The sequence below is a fragment of the Sminthopsis crassicaudata genome, chromosome 2, assembly GCF_048593235.1.
Source record: "Sminthopsis crassicaudata isolate SCR6 chromosome 2, ASM4859323v1, whole genome shotgun sequence".
In the NCBI taxonomy this organism is placed as follows: domain Eukaryota; kingdom Metazoa; phylum Chordata; class Mammalia; order Dasyuromorphia; family Dasyuridae; genus Sminthopsis; species Sminthopsis crassicaudata.
The window spans coordinates 194,145,763-194,164,685 of NC_133618.1; the positions used below are offsets into that span (position 1 = coordinate 194,145,763).

Here is an 18,923-nt window from a genome sequence, read left to right on the forward strand (position 1 = left end):
TGAAAGTGTTTATTTTTGATTATGTAATGAGTTTAATTCAGATTACAATGTAAAAATGCTAAAGAGATAGTATCAAGATTTAAACTATTCCATAATTAAGAATATTGGAAGAATTAGAAACAGGATTGGAAGAAGAACTGAAAGTAAAATCATTTTTGAAAAAAAATTAGAAAACTCTTAAGGATTTATGATTCAAGGAAGGTGAAAAGATTCATGGGAATGAGGGAGGAAGGAAACTAAAAGTAAAGGCCAATTAAACTCATTTTATTTGTTCCCATGGTTTCTATTTCCCCTTTCTCTGTCTTTCCCTTACATTGCTTTCTTAATGCTCTTTTTTTGGGAGGGGGTTAGTTCTACCCTCTCTTATTTTTACTGAGAATGCAGAATATTTTCATATGATTTTTGGATAGATCTGGCTTTCAGTATTTACAGAGAAGATGGAGAGCAAGTTCCCAGAGATCTGATCCCCCAATAAGTGACAGTTCTGCCTTTTAATAGGGACAAAACTAGAGTTTTCTATTATAAAAGGCTAGTATCACAAAGAGAGACATTTTGTGAGGACCAATATAATGAGCTATTAGGCTTTTTCAATATAATATCTACCTACCCCACTTAAGCATTCCCTCTGAAATTACCTTCCATCTCTTCTGACTTTGCCATTTACTAAGTTAAACAAAAGTTGAGCTCTTTGAAGGCAGGACAATTTTGTTTTGTTTTTTAAATTTCCCCTTAGCACAGAGACAGTATTTAGTAATTGCTTAATATGTGCTTGCTGACTATTAACTGTGCTTCTCATTTTGGTAATGAATTTGCTTTTGAAGGAAGAGTTAGAAAAAAAATCCAACTCAAATTATTGTTACATATGATATAAAAAAGAGGGATGATCTTATTAGAGGACGAAAAGATTGAATCCCATGCTCATTCCAACCCAACTTTTTGTAGAAAATTTTACTGAGATATTCCCAGAATTTTGAGCAAAAACATTAAACACCTGTTATTATCAGCAATAAATAATAACCTTTAAATAATATCTAGCTCAGTGTTCTTGTAAAAGAGCAGGTGCAAGGCACAGAATCAGAATGTAAACTATTATCAGGAAAGAAATATTAATGAGCAAGGAACCAAGGGAAATATTTATTTTATTTTTTTTAAAGCAAAGAAAATAGGACATTTCCTTATCTAGTCACACTCCACCAGAGTATTCTCTGAGGAACTCACATTGTTTCCTCCCAACCCACAATGTGGTTGGTACTGTCTACTGTAAACTGCCAAATACATGAAATTAAGGAATAAGATCTGTAAGTGAAATTTTTGAATTGCTACAGCAAATAAAACAGTGACTTCACATAGTAGGTACTCAATGAATATTTACTGAATGGTTGATAAATCAAACTCAGGTGCTAAATCTGAATACCATCAAATGGCAAAGTATCTTCATGTATATCTCATGATAATAATAGACCAGATTCTTCCATCCCCCAGTACGTCTGTTGAGAAAAGTGAAATCTGGAAAACATGCATTTTAGTTGACTGCTCAATCCTTAGAAAAACAAGACTGATTCTGGGGTCTCTCTGAAGTTTTTTTTTTTTTTTTTTTTTTTAATCTATTTCAAGCCCTACTGGGAGAAGGTACTCCAGTTCCAGAAATATAAAACTTTTTTGCAGCATCAAAACTTTTGACTGGACCAAATTATATTAAAATATAATTGGAGAATTATTTAAAAATAAATAAAAATATGATACAAAAGAAAATAATGCTATTTTGCAATTTTCTAAGTCAAAATATGACCTATAAGATCCATTTCTAATCAAGCTTGATATTGCTGCTTTATGGGATTTTAAGAGAGTTCCTTTGGATTATAAGGAACCTCCGTCATATCTACATTCTTCAGAGAAGACATGAACTGATTCAGGGGCCTATTCTAGATCAAACTCAAGCCATCTTTAGAAATCATCTGATAATGACAAGTTACTCAGAAATTCTTCAGCACAAACTGTAATTCCAAAAGGAAAACAATATGAAAGTAATTTTATAATGAGCATCCTGAATACCTTGTATACTATATACCTTGTAGTTATATAGTATTAGAGAAAAGAGCACTAACTTGGTAGTCTACTGTAATCATTACTCTAATTATGCTAGTCAAAAACTTTGATTCATGTATTGGCTCTGATGCTTGTGAGCTAATTGACCCCAAAGAAATCAGTCTTTGAATCTCACTTTCCTTAAGCATTACAGCACAAACTGGAGATACTATTTGCATTACTGATCTCACATGAAAAAAAAAGGCTTTGTAAACTTTAAAATACTGCATAAATGTGAATCATTATTACTTGGTGATTTCTGGTGACCATGAGGTAGTCTGCAGCATTCTATTACTTTTGAGGGATTCCTGAAATGTTACTTCATGTTCACTATCTTCTTTCCTCCCTTTCTTTCCCTCCCTCTCTCCATTAGACATTAGCTAGACTGGAGTTGCATAACCTGTAATAAATGTGTATAAAATAGAAGATTCTTGACTGCCATCAATGACCATAGCAGAACCATCACTATCCCATGTTCCTTGCTGTACCTCTCTCTTACCTCTTCTCTCCCACATCCCAGCACTCTTCAAATACATTCAAGCCGCTTAAGTATCCAATTTAGGGCAACTTGCTCCCAGAAGTGCCATTCTTAAATTTATTCCTCCTTCCTCTACTGAAGCCTCTACTTCCCACCTCTTCTATCAATCACTTAATTCCTCAGAAATTCCTCCACTTCAGGTGAGAGGAAAGCAGCCAATCACTCGCAGTTAGCCTTATAGCTCATCTTTGAAGAGCAAGGCTAAGTAATTTGAGTCTCTTATTTTGGAAAATTTGTTAGCCTATAGCCTAGATAATCTCAGATTGAGAAGAATTTTAACCTGTATCCAATCCTTAAATGATATTTAAATTGATCAAAGGTCAAATGTTTCTTATCTATCTTTAAGTGAACTGTGTTTAGAGAATTACTTGTGCAAATAATTTCAGCTCCATTAATTCATGATGAAGTTATTTCAGCATATGTCAGCTTTCATGATACCCTATATATTATTCTCTCTCAAATATTTACCATACAGAAGAAAATTCTGCAAAACTTCCCCTCTTCCTTTCAGCAATATAGTTTTCCTACAAAAGATTGAATGAAGAGTGTGATTTTTCTATTTGAGCTCTAGTTTACAGAAAATTGGATTTCCTACAGTGGTGGGCTACCATGGCCTCCCTAGGCATTCACAGCTCAGCACTCATGGAACCTAATTTTGATGTATCAAGTCAAAAATTTCCCTAAATCAAAATATTGCTGTAAACCTAGGGTAAAGACAGTAGTTGATACAAACTTAAGGATGGCTTGAGAGGGAGGAAATAGGACAAAGAGAATAGTTTGGAAGAAAGGCAGAAGCATTGTGAGAGGAAAGCTAAGAGTTTATGAGTACACATATGATCATGATACTAGTTTCTAAAGAATAAGAGTGAACTCAGAATTCGGGTATTAGCAGAATAGGTCTGGAGCTGGAAGAAACTTTAGAGGCCATTCAGCTCCCTCATTTTACAGATGAGAAAAAGAGACTTAGGAGCCTAAAAGACTTTACCCATAGCAAAGACTGCTTTCTGTCCTCAAGGCCCTGAACCTGGGCCTTAGCAGGTAGTTTAAACAGTGGACTTTTTATTCTATCTTCTGTCATCAGTGTTATAAGGGAAGAGAATTGTTAACTAAAGGGGTGAAGAAACCCCTTGTAATTAAGAGGTAAATTTGGATGGGACAGAGAAAAGAAAGCCTATGTTGAAAAAAATAGTACCCGACTCCTGAAAGAGCCTGGGAAATCAGTCAGTCACTTAGTGAGTTTTTCACTCTGCTCTCTCCTATGCTGGTCCATGAATGAAGCTATCTTGACCAGGAATCATAGACAAGGGACAAAACCCTGGCAGCATCATGCCACTTCCATGTTCAAAAGTCTCTAGATGTTGCCTGCATAGAATGGAAACTTCTTTGCCCACTACTCAGAGATAAATGTTTCCTTTTAATTCAATTTTTGCTTATTTCCTACAACTTCTTAACTTCAGCAGTCTCTTGAGCAACTAGAATGAGTTCATTATGAGAAAATGCCTGTTCATTGAGGCTGCATTGTTCATTAAAATTCAGTGCAGAGATGTTAAAACCTCCAGCCTGGGAGCAGCAAACACATGTTCCAAAGCTCTGCTCAAGGTGATCAGAACCAGATAAAAATGGAATTAGGAAATATTTTTAAATATAAAAATACAACAAAATATAGATAATGTTAATATGTGTTTTTTCCCTAATTTGATATACACTGGCAAGTATTACAAAGTGCAATTTAATGATCTTCTATTTGAGTACAATATCACTGGGTAGTAGATACAGCATTATCCTTGGAGTTAGTAAGTTGTCATGATTGTTCTGTGATTTGAGTCATGTCCAAATTTACATGACATCATTTAGGATTTTCTTGGCTAGAATACTATAATGGTTTGTCATTTCCTTTTCAAGGTCATTTTATAAATTTATAGAAATTAAGGCAAACAGGGTTAAGTGACTTGTCTAGGGTTACACAGCTAGTAAATGTCTGAGGTCATTCAGGTCTTTCTAACTCCAGTCCCTGTGCTCTATCCATTGTCATCTCATTGCCCTGGAAGTTCAAGAAGACTTGAACTAAATTCTTGACTCATACTTGCTAGCTGTATGATCTTAAATAAATGATTTTTCCTTTCTTAAACTCAGTTTCCTTTTCTGTAAAATGGTAATATATATTCAATTTCCTTGTCTAAAAATGGCACCTTCCTTATGAAGTTTGGCTATCTCATTTGCTTTGCAAATCTTAAAACATTAAATAAATAATATGAAAATATGTTTTGTATGACTTCACATGTGTAATTACTTATGTTCTCAATGGGTAAGGAAGGGAATGGGGAAGAATATGGATCTCAAAAAAGTAAAAATTAGAGCCTCAATGATATATTGTATAATTTATAATTCTGATGTATCCTTCTAATTTAACCAAAACAATAAAAAACCCACATTACTAGCAAAATACTGAAGGAAATACAAAGGATTTGTAGCTAGAAGGGGTTTTGTTAGGAGCTGGGATTGATGTGAGACTGAGAAAGGAGAAATTGTGTGTCAGGAGGCTGAGTGCATGTGTATCTGGAGTGGGAGGAAGAAGGGATTACAGAGGAAGCAGGTGCTTGAAATTCTCCAGGCTTATTTTAAAACATCTTGTTAGAGGTTCAGTCTAGTCAGTGGTTAGAGAGCAGCCTGGAAGAAATGATGGCAGAGAGCTATGGCTGCTGGACTGAGAGTGATGGGGGACTTCAACAACAGTGTCACAGTGGGGATGAATTAAGGGGAAAAGTAAAAGAGTTTCCTCCTCAGTCAATGTCAGGCCAAGTTCAGAACAGCAGTACCCTGGCTATCCTTTGAGCCTTGATCTGAGAAAAGTTGATTTCAAGATGACTGGTCTCATCATTACTACCATCACCATAATTTTTAATATAATAATAATAATAATTATTATTATTATTATAGGGAGTCTTTATTCTTTACCATGTCAATCTTCAGCAGAGAAATACCCTGTCATTGATCCCAATGTTTTGGAAAAACCTTTCAGGATTTGTATTCTATTCTATTTGAGAACACAACTCATGTCAAGAAAAGGAATCAAAGGAGTAGCACTAATTAGTATGGATTAATTTTGCTAATTAACAATTACCATACTTTTTGCCTAGTAGAGTGCAAAGCCCTGAGAAAATGGAAAACTGGATAGAGAAATTTTGATGGTGTCAAGAAAGAGAAAAATGATTAGAGTATTAAAAAGATAGAGCTTTTTTTAAAGCCCTATATACTAGGTACTAATGGGGTTTGGGTAAGGCATGTAAAGGACTAAAAGGTGGCACTAAAAGGGGTTGATAAAAATTAGGTGCTGAAGACTAGCTTTGCCTTTTTAATAATTTTCCCCAGGTCTGACCCTGAATTAAGCTTGTAATTGTGAAAAAGTACAAATAAGTAGTATCTGCACATAGGATACACAATAGGCAGGTACATCACTATATCCAATAAATTTCAGTTGATTCCATGACATGAGATACACTGGCATAGGACTGCCTAGCATGGCATGCCACCTTCAAAGAAGGTGCTATATTCTATGAGCAAAGCAAAACTGGAATAGCTAAAAACAAATGTTAAGATACACAAATTTAGATAATACCCCTCCTCAGATTTTTACAAATTCTATTTGTGCCTGAACTGTGGTAAAGCATTTCAAGCTCACATTAATCTGATTTACTACAATTAGACACACCGTAACTTGAGAAAACAGACACACTGTAACTTGAGAAAACAATATCATTTTTGTCCTTTTCAATAACAAAGGCCAACAACCAACCAATCAACATCACCAAGAAAATTGATTATTTTAATCTTAAAATATTTGTAAATTTCATCTAATATACCCTTGCAACAGAGTGTCTTCTGAAAAAAAAATGAGGATGTTATCATTAAAGATTTGCTTATTCATAATGAACAAAGATTAAGATGGCCTTCGAAAAATTTACCTTCAAGACCAAAATCTTAAAATTAGTTACTGATCTCAAGAGGTCATCTTTCCTTGAACATAGTAGATAATTAATCAATGTTTTTTAAACTGAATTGGACCAAATGACAGTAATGAATCAACACAGACTTGTAGCTCCAGTATGGCAAAATTTTGCCCAACCCTCTCATTTTATAGATGAGCAAACCGAGGAACTGAAAGTGAAGTTGAGTTTGCTTATCCAAATAGTGGCAGAGCTCTGAATAGCATAAATTTCCTGAACAGATAATTAAGGAACTACATGGCAGTAAAATGACTCATTAAACATATTTGTAAAATAACCTTTAGAAGAAAGACAACAGGGATACCTTCAGACAGAATGTTTCTCCTATTTATCTCTAGTCCTTACTTGAGATCACCATCCAGAAGAATTCTCTTTAGACTATGACCTGGGCCCTGTATCCAAATCATCACACTAAACCTTTTGGCTAAGGTGTGAAATCTGATTTATTGAAGCTTGGGAGATAAAATGACTTGCCCCACTGTCAAAAAGCTGGTAAATATAAAATTTGAGACTTCATTCTTAGGTCTTCTAGACTCAAATTCAGTGCTTTTAACTATGTTGCCTGAAAGTGCTATGAAAACATGAATTATTATTAATTCCTAAATCAACCAAATAGGAATCAAATGCTCATCCTTTGGCTATGTCTTTACAGGATTTTTTTGCTTATCATTTTATGTAAACTCCCTGTTTCTCACTAGCAAAGGATTTTGAAATAGTGGATAATGAAGAAACATTTACTTGGATTGAAAATTATTATTTAAGGAGATGCCATAGAGCTCAAATTGAATAAGGAAAATCTTCTATGAAACATTTGAAAATTAAAACTGTGTATCTATATTTGATTAAAAACCACATTATAATCTATTGAGGTAAACATGGCTCGGAACACCCATGACTCTGAATGTAGTTCATTGTGAACCTGAATTGTGAATAACCAATGTCGCTTTTTAGCAATCCAGGGTGTCTTGAAAGTCTCAAGGAAATTTTAAGCTATATATAGAAGCCTCAAAGTCACAATCTAGTTAATTTTTTCATATAAGATATATATATATATATAATAGGAAAAAATGCTTTTTCAATGGTAGTATTCTTTTTCTGTATCATTCTCAAAGAGAAAAGACTTGGTGAGGGAGGTAGATTAAAACAACCTTAATTTTTTGGAAGGTTGGTAATAGATTGTTTATTTTGCATAGCTACAGTTGGTAAAAATTCAACCATCTAATAGAGGTGCCCAACAATAGAATGGTTACTTGTAGAGGTAATATATTCTCCATCATTGAATTATTCAAACACAAGCTAGAGCTTTGAGGGTTATCCTAGAAGGAATTTTTATATAGGTTAAGAGTATCTCTCTGCAGTTACTTCTGAGTCTAAGATTCTATGAAATACTTAATTTGATTAATTTGAATTAATTTTCAATTCATTGTTATATGAATATACTAATATGAATATTTTGTATAATAGAGGATAGAGATTTATGGTATATTTACTATAATTATAATTGTATTTCTTCATCAAAACAGCATATAAAAACTGAGATCTCAACCTATAATTTATTATTTTGTCTGACTTTATGATTTCATTAGCACTGAGGAACTTTAGATGAGAAAACTCCTGCCAATGCAGGCTTGCAACTATTCTGTTGCCTATAGTCTTAAAAAATTGCCTGGGGCCTAAGAAGTTAAATAATTTGTCCAGGGACACAGCCATGTGCTTTTAACAAGTACAACTCAAAATAATTAAGGATGATTGTTCTTTAACACGAAGTAGGAAAGAATAATAATTTTCATTGTTTAGTCATTTCAGTCATGTTCAAGTCGTTAAAACCCTATTTGGGGTTTTCTTAGCAAAGTATTGCCATTTCCTTCTCCAACATATTTTACAGATGAGGAAACCGAGGCATATAAGGTCAAGTGACTTGCTCATGGTCACAGAACCAGTATGTCTGGCCAGATTTGAACTCATGGGGATGAAACTTCCTGACTTCAGGCCGGACACTCTACTGTGTCACCTAGCTGCCCTGCAAATAGCAATACTGCTATTTGTTACATATATATATATATATATATATATATATATATATATATATATATATATATATATATATATATATATATATATATAGAGAGAGAGAGAGAGAGAGAGAGAGAGAGAGAATATATATGTATATATATAGATTTTATCCAAGAAACTTACACAAGTTTATAAATCTATGTCATTGATTCAATATAGTATAAGACAATTACCTTTATGTGGCTTTTGGTTCTTCCATATGTCTATGTCAACAACTGGATCCTTCTTGATGGAATTCTGATGATGATATGTCAAGGATTAAAACTTGACTGGATAAGAAAACTACATCTTTCTCTTCTCACCAGAGGTAGTCACTCTAGAAAGGGAGAGAAGGAAGATAAAAAGGTTATATGTGTGGTCAAAAGACCAGCCTTAGCTAACACTGCAGATTTTTCACCAGAAAGTTGACCATAAAATGATAATAGTATGGAATAATTAATTAAGTTGTCTACATGTGTAAACTTTGTAATCAACATTGGTTGAGAAAGTTCAGGATCATATATGTAGTATCTAAGTCATGAATACAATTTAGGTTTTGACTCCAAGTCTACTATTCTAATATGCCCTACTTAAATAAATCTCAAAAATGAAATAGCATCAGGCAAGATTTATCTGAATTATTTTATAATGTTTTAATAGCATTGAAAGTTAAGTAAGATATAAAGATTCTCAATTTGATACCTTATCAAGACTTCTGAAGGAAAAAAACATGTACAGTATTACTGAATAATTTATGTTTAATGTCTCACTTTTTAAGAACTGCACCTCTATCACTTTAAGGGTTTTTGTGCTCTTTGAGGATTCATTTTATCATTGATAATCAAGAAGGGAAAAGCAAGTTTTTTGGGATTTTTTTTTTTAGTTACTTATAAATCATGTAATTTAGAGGTGGATTAGTTATCAAATTCACCTTTTTGCTAATGTAGGTTATATACCCTTGATGAGAGATGCATATAAGATAATAATTTCCCCATTTATCCAATATGCATCTAAGACCAGAAATTTATTAAGAAAATTAATTAATTAATTAAAATTAAGGCATGCTTTAGTGTAAGCTTCTCTTAATACAGAACATATATCTTCACATACACAAACTAGAGAACTCTTTAATTGTATTTCTCATACCAAATATTCCAAACCATTCTTTTGAAAAGGCTTTTAAAATATCACCATCTTTTCTAACATCTTTAGGGTAACAGAATCACTTCAGTATCATTTCACGGGTTTTCTTTTTTTCCCCTAACAATGTGTAAGGATATACTTTCATAATCATAATAATCTCTCCTAAAACATAGAGGGAAATTGTAATATATTAAATAATCTAATCAGAATGCAGACCTCTATAACTATAATCCTGCGTTGCAAGGATGTATTTTCAATCTGACAGGCTTTTAAAGTAATCTTCCACACAGTTACTTGCACACAGAAATTGTTGATAATGACACAGAAGAGGAAATGGTCAGAAACCTGTAAAGCTTAAAAGTAGGTGTTCTATGCTTTACTTTTAAAAAATTCATATAATAGGACTACTTAATTATCTTGATTTTTTTAAGTTTATAAAAAGAACCAACACTAATGCAGCAAAGTTTTCAAAAATTTAAAAATATTCAAAGTAACAGTAACCCAATAAATACATGACCTTTCAGATATAAGGCTGGCCCATATGAAAAGACATGCCTGCTACTCTGAATGCTTGGAGCTAATCCCATATTCTGCATATACTCACTTAGGAAGAAGTTCCCAGGGTGGTCAATTAAATGTATCAGGCAGCTGTCTTGCAAAATAAAAGAAGTTATGACCAAGCTAATTATTCATGCAGAGTCAGTTATACTTCTGACTTTAGGAGTGGCTTTGCACAAAGTCCTGAGAATAACCTTATTTCTTTCATAAGAGATAATATTTTTTCAGTCTCTCAGGCTAAAATCCTACCTGAAATATTCCCTAGCTATGGGACTATGGGTAAAACATTTAACTTCTCTTAGACTTAGTTTGTTCTTGTTGTTTAGTCATTTCAATTATATATGACTCTTCATGACCCTATTCGGGGTTTTCTTGGCAAAGATAATGGAATGATTTGTCATTTTTTTCTCCAGCTCGTTTTATAGATGAAGAAACTGAGAAAAGCAGGGTTATGTGACTTGCCTAGGGTCACATAATAGCAATTGTCTGAAGCCAAATTTTAACACAGTTCTTCCTGACTCCAGGTCCTATGCTTGAACCACTGTGCTACTAGATACCCAGGCTCAGTTTGCTCATCTATAAAATAGGAATAGGAATAATACTTACCTCACAGTTTCTTGTAAGTATCTAGTGAAATACTTTATAATAAGCTTATAAAACTTTAAAGAATTATGTAACTCTCTCTCTGTCTGACTCCCTCTTTTGACAATTGAGGAAACTAAGGCTTAGATAGGGGAAGGAACTTTTTAAGGTAACAGATTGTGGGTGGTATAGCATGTATTCAGTCAAGCATTTGTTAATATATACCATGTATCATTCATTCACTGGGCAAAGCACTGGGGTTACTCAGAAAAGTGCAATAGACCCTGCTGTCAGTCCCTTGTATTTTGTGTATCATAGGTTGCAGAAACTTTGTTTTGTTTTCCTATCTCTGGAGAGGAGTGGGGTGAGTGGGAATGGGGAAATGAATCTGAATAGAGGAAGCTTTCTTCCCAGACTATTCTTGGGACCACAGGAGTCATGTAGGAGGATAATCATTTGAATATACTATTTCTATTGTTTTTATTTCTATTTCAATGATGTTAAATGTTCTTATTGCATCTATCCTGGACAGTTCTCTCTCCTCCTGTATTCAGTCAATAACAAATCTTATCAAGTCTACGTTCACAGCCTCTTTACTATCCATCCTCTTGTCTCCTCTTCTATAATAAGCACCTTAGATCAGATCCCGTGTAACCTGTTACCTACACTATTTTCATACATTCCTAGTTGGTCTCCCTGCTTCTGATCTCTCCCTACTTAATTTGCTGTTCCCCTTACTGATGCTAAAATAGTCTTCATCAAGCCTAACTATACTATTTCTTTGCTTGAGAATCTTTAATAGCTCCCTCTTTATTTTAAGAGAAAGAAGTTCTTCAATTTTGCTTTTTGTCTTTCACAATCTGGTTATAGCATCCCTTTTCAAACATTTCATGTTGAACTTCCTCATACTCTCTATATTTCAGTTAAAATGACTTCTGTGCTTTTCAGTAGATTTCACATTCTATATCCTTGCTCTCTATGTTTGTACAGGCTGTTCCCCTGCCTGGAATGTATTCAGCTCCATTTCTGCAAAGCCTTTTTAGATCTCCCTAGCCGTCAGCTGTCTCTCAAATTACTTGGTATTTATTTATCTGCAAATATGTTGTCTTTCCCAGTAGAAAGAAAGTTTCTTGTGGGTAGGATCTCTTTCTTATTTTTGACTTTGTATCTACAACAGCTACCACAATGTCTTTCTCCAATAGTTACTTTAATAAACAGTTGTTGAATTAGTGTTAAATGTGTTATGCACCATTATGTAAACCTAAAGAATTTAATAAAACATTTGAGAAGAACTGCTGAAGACCCTCTTTCTCTATGAAGCTTTCAATGAGCCTTCAAGAAAGACAGGTAATAAGCAGTTAGTGTCTGTTATATGCCAGGCACTGTGCTAAGTGCTTTACAAATATTATCTTGTTATAAAATCTCAATAATCCCAAGAAGGAAGTATTCACTTTGAAGTTAAGGAAATTGAGGCAGACAGAAATTAAAAACAACTTGTTCAAAGATATAAGTGTATGACACTGTATTTCAACTCTGGACTTCCTGATTCTAGGCCTAACACTCTATCTAATGTGCCACCTAAGTGCCTTGAGGCCAAAAATGACCTCTTCTTCCCCAGAACTTTTATGATTAAAATCCTAAAAATAAGTAATACCATCAACTCAGCTTCTGAGGTCTTGTTTCCTTATATATAGTATACTGAAACACATTAGATTCCAGAGGAGCTGGGATCAAGTTCTGGCTCTGTTCCTTACCACGTATGACCTTGGTCAGCCCTCTCTCTTATTTTATTCACAAGTAAAGAGTGGTTTGGGCCAGATTTTGGGAGGGGGGAAGACCTTAATGTGTGTGTGTGTGTGTGTGTGTGTGTATGTGTGTGTGTGTGTGTGTGTGTGTGTTTGACAGAGACAGACACAGACACAGATACACAGAGAGAAACACACACAGAGAGAGAGAAACTTGAGAGAGAGAGAGAGGAAGAGAGGCAGAGAGATAGAAATAGAGACAGGGAGAGATAGAGAGACAGAGAGACAGAGGTAGAGGCAGAGGCAGAGGTAGAGGCAGAAAAAGAAGGAGGTGAAGGAGGAGGAGAAAAAGCCTTTTAGGGAATCTTATGAAGGCTATGGCCACTTTTCCAGAATAATTATTTTAAATACACAAAGCAAAATACCCCAAATTACAAAGGCAACTTGAAATAGTTATCAAAATATATCTAAAAATCAAATTCACAGAACTGAGGTTAAGAATTTCTATTCACTATATCATATCTAGGATTTCCTATAAGCTCCAAATCTATGATCTTATAAACAAGTATAAATTGAAGTCTTGGAATAAACTTATGTGTTAACAAACTGATAATTACTTCAAAAATTTGACTATTGATATATTCATCAAATTCTTGTAAAGTTCTCTGATAAATTTAAAAATAAATTTCTTTTAAAAAAGTTATACATCCCAAGATTTTTTCATAAACACTAATTTTATGTTTCTTTTTTCTTAAACAGCATTTCAGAGTAGGGGCAGAAAAAAAAAAAAAAACTTTTCACAACTGTACATGACAAGAGAGAACAAAAGAAATCCTTTATAATTCTCTAGAGGTCTTTTCCAGGCAGCATTACCATACCAATTGAGACAAATTGTTGTTTACCTCATTCTTTGTGAATAGAGATATAGAATGTCTTATTAGTTTTTTTTTTTTTTCCTGGTTTTAAAGGTAATCCCCTTTTCCTGATTACTGATATTCTCACTTCCTACTGTATTGTCTTCTGAGGCATTACACTCAAAAAGCAATTAAACAGCCCTTAACATCCCACTTTCTAGATTCACCCACTCTAACCCTAGGAAAACCTATTTCCTGGTACTATTTGACATACTATATAAGAGGGAAATTGAAGATTGAGAACCATAGAGTTGGAAGATCCCAAATATTTCATTAATTCTTCATTAATTTACAGTTGAGAATACCATTGAGAAAACAGTGGAGAAAATATTGGGAAAAAATAAAGTATGCCATAAATAATAACAGTAATTTTTGTTTATATAATCAGAATCAGAGAATTGGAATTTGGCTTCATCAAATACTTTGGTAGGTAGAAATTTATAATATGCTGTCAATATACTGTTCACAAATCACTAACTTCAATAATTAGCCTTAAAAGTGCACTTAACACATGTTATTTTATATTATTTAGAACAACACAGAACCCTTTTCTGATGATTTTCAAGGTATTTTAAGATTCTGCATGGCTTCAGTTTAGAATTACAAATTTCACTCTTGAATTTACTGGTAAAACAGAAATACCTGTAAATTGAGATTTTTGTTTGATGAATTATTGGGTAGCAGAATTTATAGAACTATTTTTTTTCTTTTTTCCAACTTTTTTTTTCATCTTAAATTTTTCTCCATCTTTACATCTCAAATTGATTATAGCATATTATATTTTATTATTCTTTTTTCATTTGTATCTTTTTCATTTATGACCTCATTTAAAGTTCTTTGGCAAAGATATTGATTGGTTTCCTTCTGCAGCTCATTTTACAGAATCAGAAACTGAAGTATAAAGGTTAAGTGCCTTGCCTAGGGTCACACAGATTACGTGTCTGAGGCTGGATTTGAATTTGGGATGATCTGTATTCCTGATTCCAGTCCTGGAGTTCTATATACTGTGCCAGCTAGGTGAACCTAATATACTTCTGGGTTCTACTAAATATATTGACTTTGCATTCTGTATCTCTAACTTCTAGTGGAATGGGAGTTCTTTGATGGAATGAGACTTATGGGGGGTGGTCTGGAGAAAAGGAAAAAGAGGGGGTACAAAAACACCCTTAATTGATGTTTAGTAGCATATCTGAAACTTGAAGATCTTAGATGTTGTCTGTGGCACTGAGTAATAAAGTGATTTGTTCAAGGACTTATATATGTGAGAAATAGGACTTGAACCCATGTCTCAAGGCTCATCTTCTAGTCACTTTACCAACACTGTCTTAACTTGCTCAAAAATGTTTACCAATGTTTGTTGCAGTATAATTTTATATAAGCTATTCCTTAATCCTCTACCAAAGAGACCTCCAGTGTTCTGGAGACTGTATTGTAGTTCTTTTAATATTTTAGGGATGTCAGCTCAGGGTTCATTATGTATTTTCTTGTTCTTTCTAGAGAACCCACCATCAACTTTTCCAGTTATATGTGTTCTTGATGATGCATTTTTACTATGTATTATTATGCATAAGTCAATCATGATGAAACTTACTTGTCCCCTACATTGCCCTCGATGTCCTCTCCATTGCCCTTTGAGTAAACTATTGGCCTTTTTGTGATGTCATCATAGTGATGATTTATATACAAATTTGGTATACTATATGCTCCCTTCTTTCAACTTTCTCATTAAAACTAGGGAACTGTTCCAAACTGCCTTTTGTACACACACACACACACACACACACACACACACACACACACACACAATTTTATTTTGCCTTAATCTTCCTCACAAAAGATATTAATGTCTTTTAACAGTAGAATAATCAAAATGATTTTATTTTGCAGCAGCATGAAATAGATTTATGACTATTCTATTCCCTAACCCTGGAGACAAGTAGTCACTCAAAAAATAATTGACAAATTCCTGATATTGAGCTGTCACATGCTTTCTAAATAAAATATAGTAAACCAAGAGATGCTATGGCCCAGAACTTGAAACAAGGTGCTAATGCTTATTGTACTTAGTTCATACCTTTAAAGGAGTTCACACATTAGAGTTCATACCTTTAGCGAGTATATATAAGCTCCCACAAGCCCATAGAATTCACACCTTTAAGAGAGCATATATAAGAAGAAGCCCACAAGCCCACCCTCTCCAAGGTGGATCATATTCATTTCAACTTCCACCTTTGTGCTGGCTGGGGACTTCAGGAGATTCAGAGCCAGGATTCAGTTGAGGAGATTGACAAGTCAAGGAGACTGACAAATTGAAGAGATTCACAAGTCGGGCAGAAAGAAGGAAAACAGAGAAGTGGTGCCAGGAGAACATTGAAACCAAGATCTGGAAGGCTTCGGGAAAACTAGCTGAGCCCCAAGTGAAAGAGATAATATTTTGGAAGAGACAATAAAGGATCTGGACTTTTAACTCCTGGATTATTGATTATTGAAACTGAACTGAAATTAAGTCTGCCTCCAGAAGCTCCCCAAGAAACCTGCTCCCAGAGAACATTAAAAGGGAAAAATAAACCCGGATCTTCAACTTGTCAAATAATATTCAATGAACTGACCACACTTGTGTGAGAATTTTTTTTTTCAGAAGCACTTAATAAAGCCTACTCTTGTCCAAAAGAAGGATACACTTTTAAAGGAATGTTTGATGAATCAATGACCCTTCATGTTCTTAAATTCTTTCAATAAGAAAAAAAGGGTTGAGTGCTACCAGGAGTGGAAGCCAAAATATAAATAATAGCATTTTTCTTCTAGTTAGAAATATTAACAAGCTGATCCATAGCCCTGAAAAGCAAGATCCTTCCTACTATGCATATTTTCCTGGAAGGCATCAAAGAGAAATAAACTCCTGTGCAAATGTCTCAGGACTACCAAGTTATAAAAAACTCATTGAGGGAGAAGAAGCAAGAGAGATTAATAGCTTTTTATTTTTATTTTCATTTATTTATTTATTTATTTTTAATGATTGCTGATTCATTCCACTGCTTACAGTTAGGCCTGTAGGGAAAATATCTTGCTTTTTTTTTTTTTTTTTCTTCCTCCTACCTATACTTGATTAGTCTATTCAGAAGTGTCTAATTCCAAGATAAGAAATAGTGATAGGAATGTGACACAACTTTTTTTTAATTTTAGTGACTTTGTAAAGAAAGGGATGGAGAATATCTCATTTTATGTCATAGTTGTCAGCCAAAAATTTTGTTTCAAGGAACTGAAGAGTGTGTGTTGTGTGTGTGTGTGTGTGTATGTGTTACAGGAGAACTGGAATGGCTTCTTTCTTCTTATACTTATTATGGAAACAAGGTGGCTAGCATTTTGGAGTGATTTTCTTTTTAATAAAAAATAGAATGAAGTACAGTGGAGTCATAATGAGCAGTGACTGTGGAGCCAGAGCAGCTGGATGAGGAAATATCTGATTTCCAAAAGACCATGATCCCTTTCAGACAAACAGGAGGAGGGATATAAGATGAAAGGTAGGATGGATGGTAAGAGTTTTTAAAGATAGGGCATATATAGGTGTATTTTTAGGAAGCCAGGAAAGAGCTAATAGATAAAAAGAGATTAAAGATAAGAGAAAGTAGGGATAGAAATAGAGGCAATTTACTAGAAAGGATGTATAGGTGTTGGCCTTGTTAAGAAATATCACATGCTATATTCAATTCAAATATATTATAGATATATTTGATATAGGAAATGTGTTATATCAAAATCATAGGAAGATAGGATGTAGAACTAAATTCTGTAAGAGGACTGTCCCTTTTTGTTCCTGAGTCATATCTGACTCATGTTGTGACCATATGGACCCCTTACTGCCTATGGGGTTTTCTTAGTAAGGATATTGCAATGGTTTTCCATTAATTCTATAGATTAAGGAAAACAGAGATTAAATGATTTATCTAGGGTCTTGTAAGTATCTAGTAAGTGCTTGAGGCTGATTTTAAACTTGGATCTTCCCAATTCTAGGCTCAGTGCTCTATCATTAGTTATCTAGCTGCCTTGCTGTTTCTTAGGAAGTATATATAAATAATGGGTTTATGCTAAATTAAATATTTAATGCATTAAATGAGTTTGTGTTAAACAATGGTTGTTTTGATGCTTTGATGGATCTGTGATTGCATCAGGGTGAGTGTTCCTGATACTGACATGAGTAAAATCCCATTTGCAAATGATGTTCAACTGATGTGTCATCAGGATTTCTAGATGGGCCTTTGTTCTTGAAGGGCTATGCCATCACAATATAGGCTTAGGGAAAGGATATTTAAAGATTGAAAACCTCCAGGCTTTATGTGCATGATAGACCAAGTCAGCTCCAGTCTAATTTATTATGGAGGGGGCTCATTTTAAGATTAGCCACTACTTAGTAAAAACATTTTGACCATGATGACTCATGACACAAGCACTCAGCAATTAAGTAAGCAACAAGTATGTATTAAGCACTCATGCACCAGGCACTGTGTATTCTGGGACAGAATTTGTAGTCATTGAGGCCTGATATTTGAGGAATGACCTAGTTTTATTCCAAAAGTAGATTTGACTTGTTTTCTCCACTGTGTTCTATGCACTCTCTCTCGGTTGATCAACAAAGCCCCTAAATCAAAAATAAAACAGTCCCCATTCTTGAGAAGCATATCAATCAGGGGAAGATAATGTATATAGATAATGTATATAGACCTAGAACTTAACACAGTGCTTGTTTAAAAAAAAAAAAAAGGGCTTAATAATGCTAGTTGACTGATCGTCAAGTTATTATGAGAAAACCAAGAACTTCTGCTCAAGAATATCCATTTCTAATAGTCCAGTAGACAATACAGTATCTAGCTCTTTTTTTTTTTTTTTTTTGCTTGTGTGTAGGCATGTTTAGCCAAGTGTCAGATAATAATCATGATGTACTAGTTGATATGATCATCAGATAGAGTTACATATTAATCATGCTAAATTGCAGATTTGGAATTGAGACTTATATTCCTTACATTTTGGTTTTGTGTTATATCCAATTTGTAGTTTAGCAAAATGTCCCTGATAACTGGAAGGAATAAGATAGCTAATAATGTTTTCCTCCTATTGCCTATTGTACTTTACAATATAGCACAAAAATTGAAAAGGAAAAGTCAGTCTCTAAGAGATCACATTACAAAATTAATTTGATAAAATTTATCATTTTCTTATAATTTTATGACAAGTTCAAATAGCTGTATGCTAATGTCACTGGTGATTTTTTATTTATTTATTTTTTTTTGCTGGGGGGATTAGGCAT

At 33.9% G+C, this 18,923-nt stretch overlaps 1 protein-coding gene across 30 annotated transcripts in view; it reads right to left on the minus strand.

Moving 5' to 3' along the window:
• The window catches only part of MYT1L (myelin transcription factor 1 like), a 693,632-nt gene that overhangs the window by 360,648 nt on the left and 314,061 nt on the right, over positions 1 to 18,923 (minus strand). For all 30 annotated transcript variants that reach the window (XR_012486139.1, XM_074288020.1, XM_074288037.1 and 27 more), the window contains one exon: positions 8,874 to 9,016. The gene's annotated coding sequence lies outside the window, so the exon portion shown is untranslated. The remainder of the gene's footprint in view (positions 1 to 8,873; positions 9,017 to 18,923) is intronic.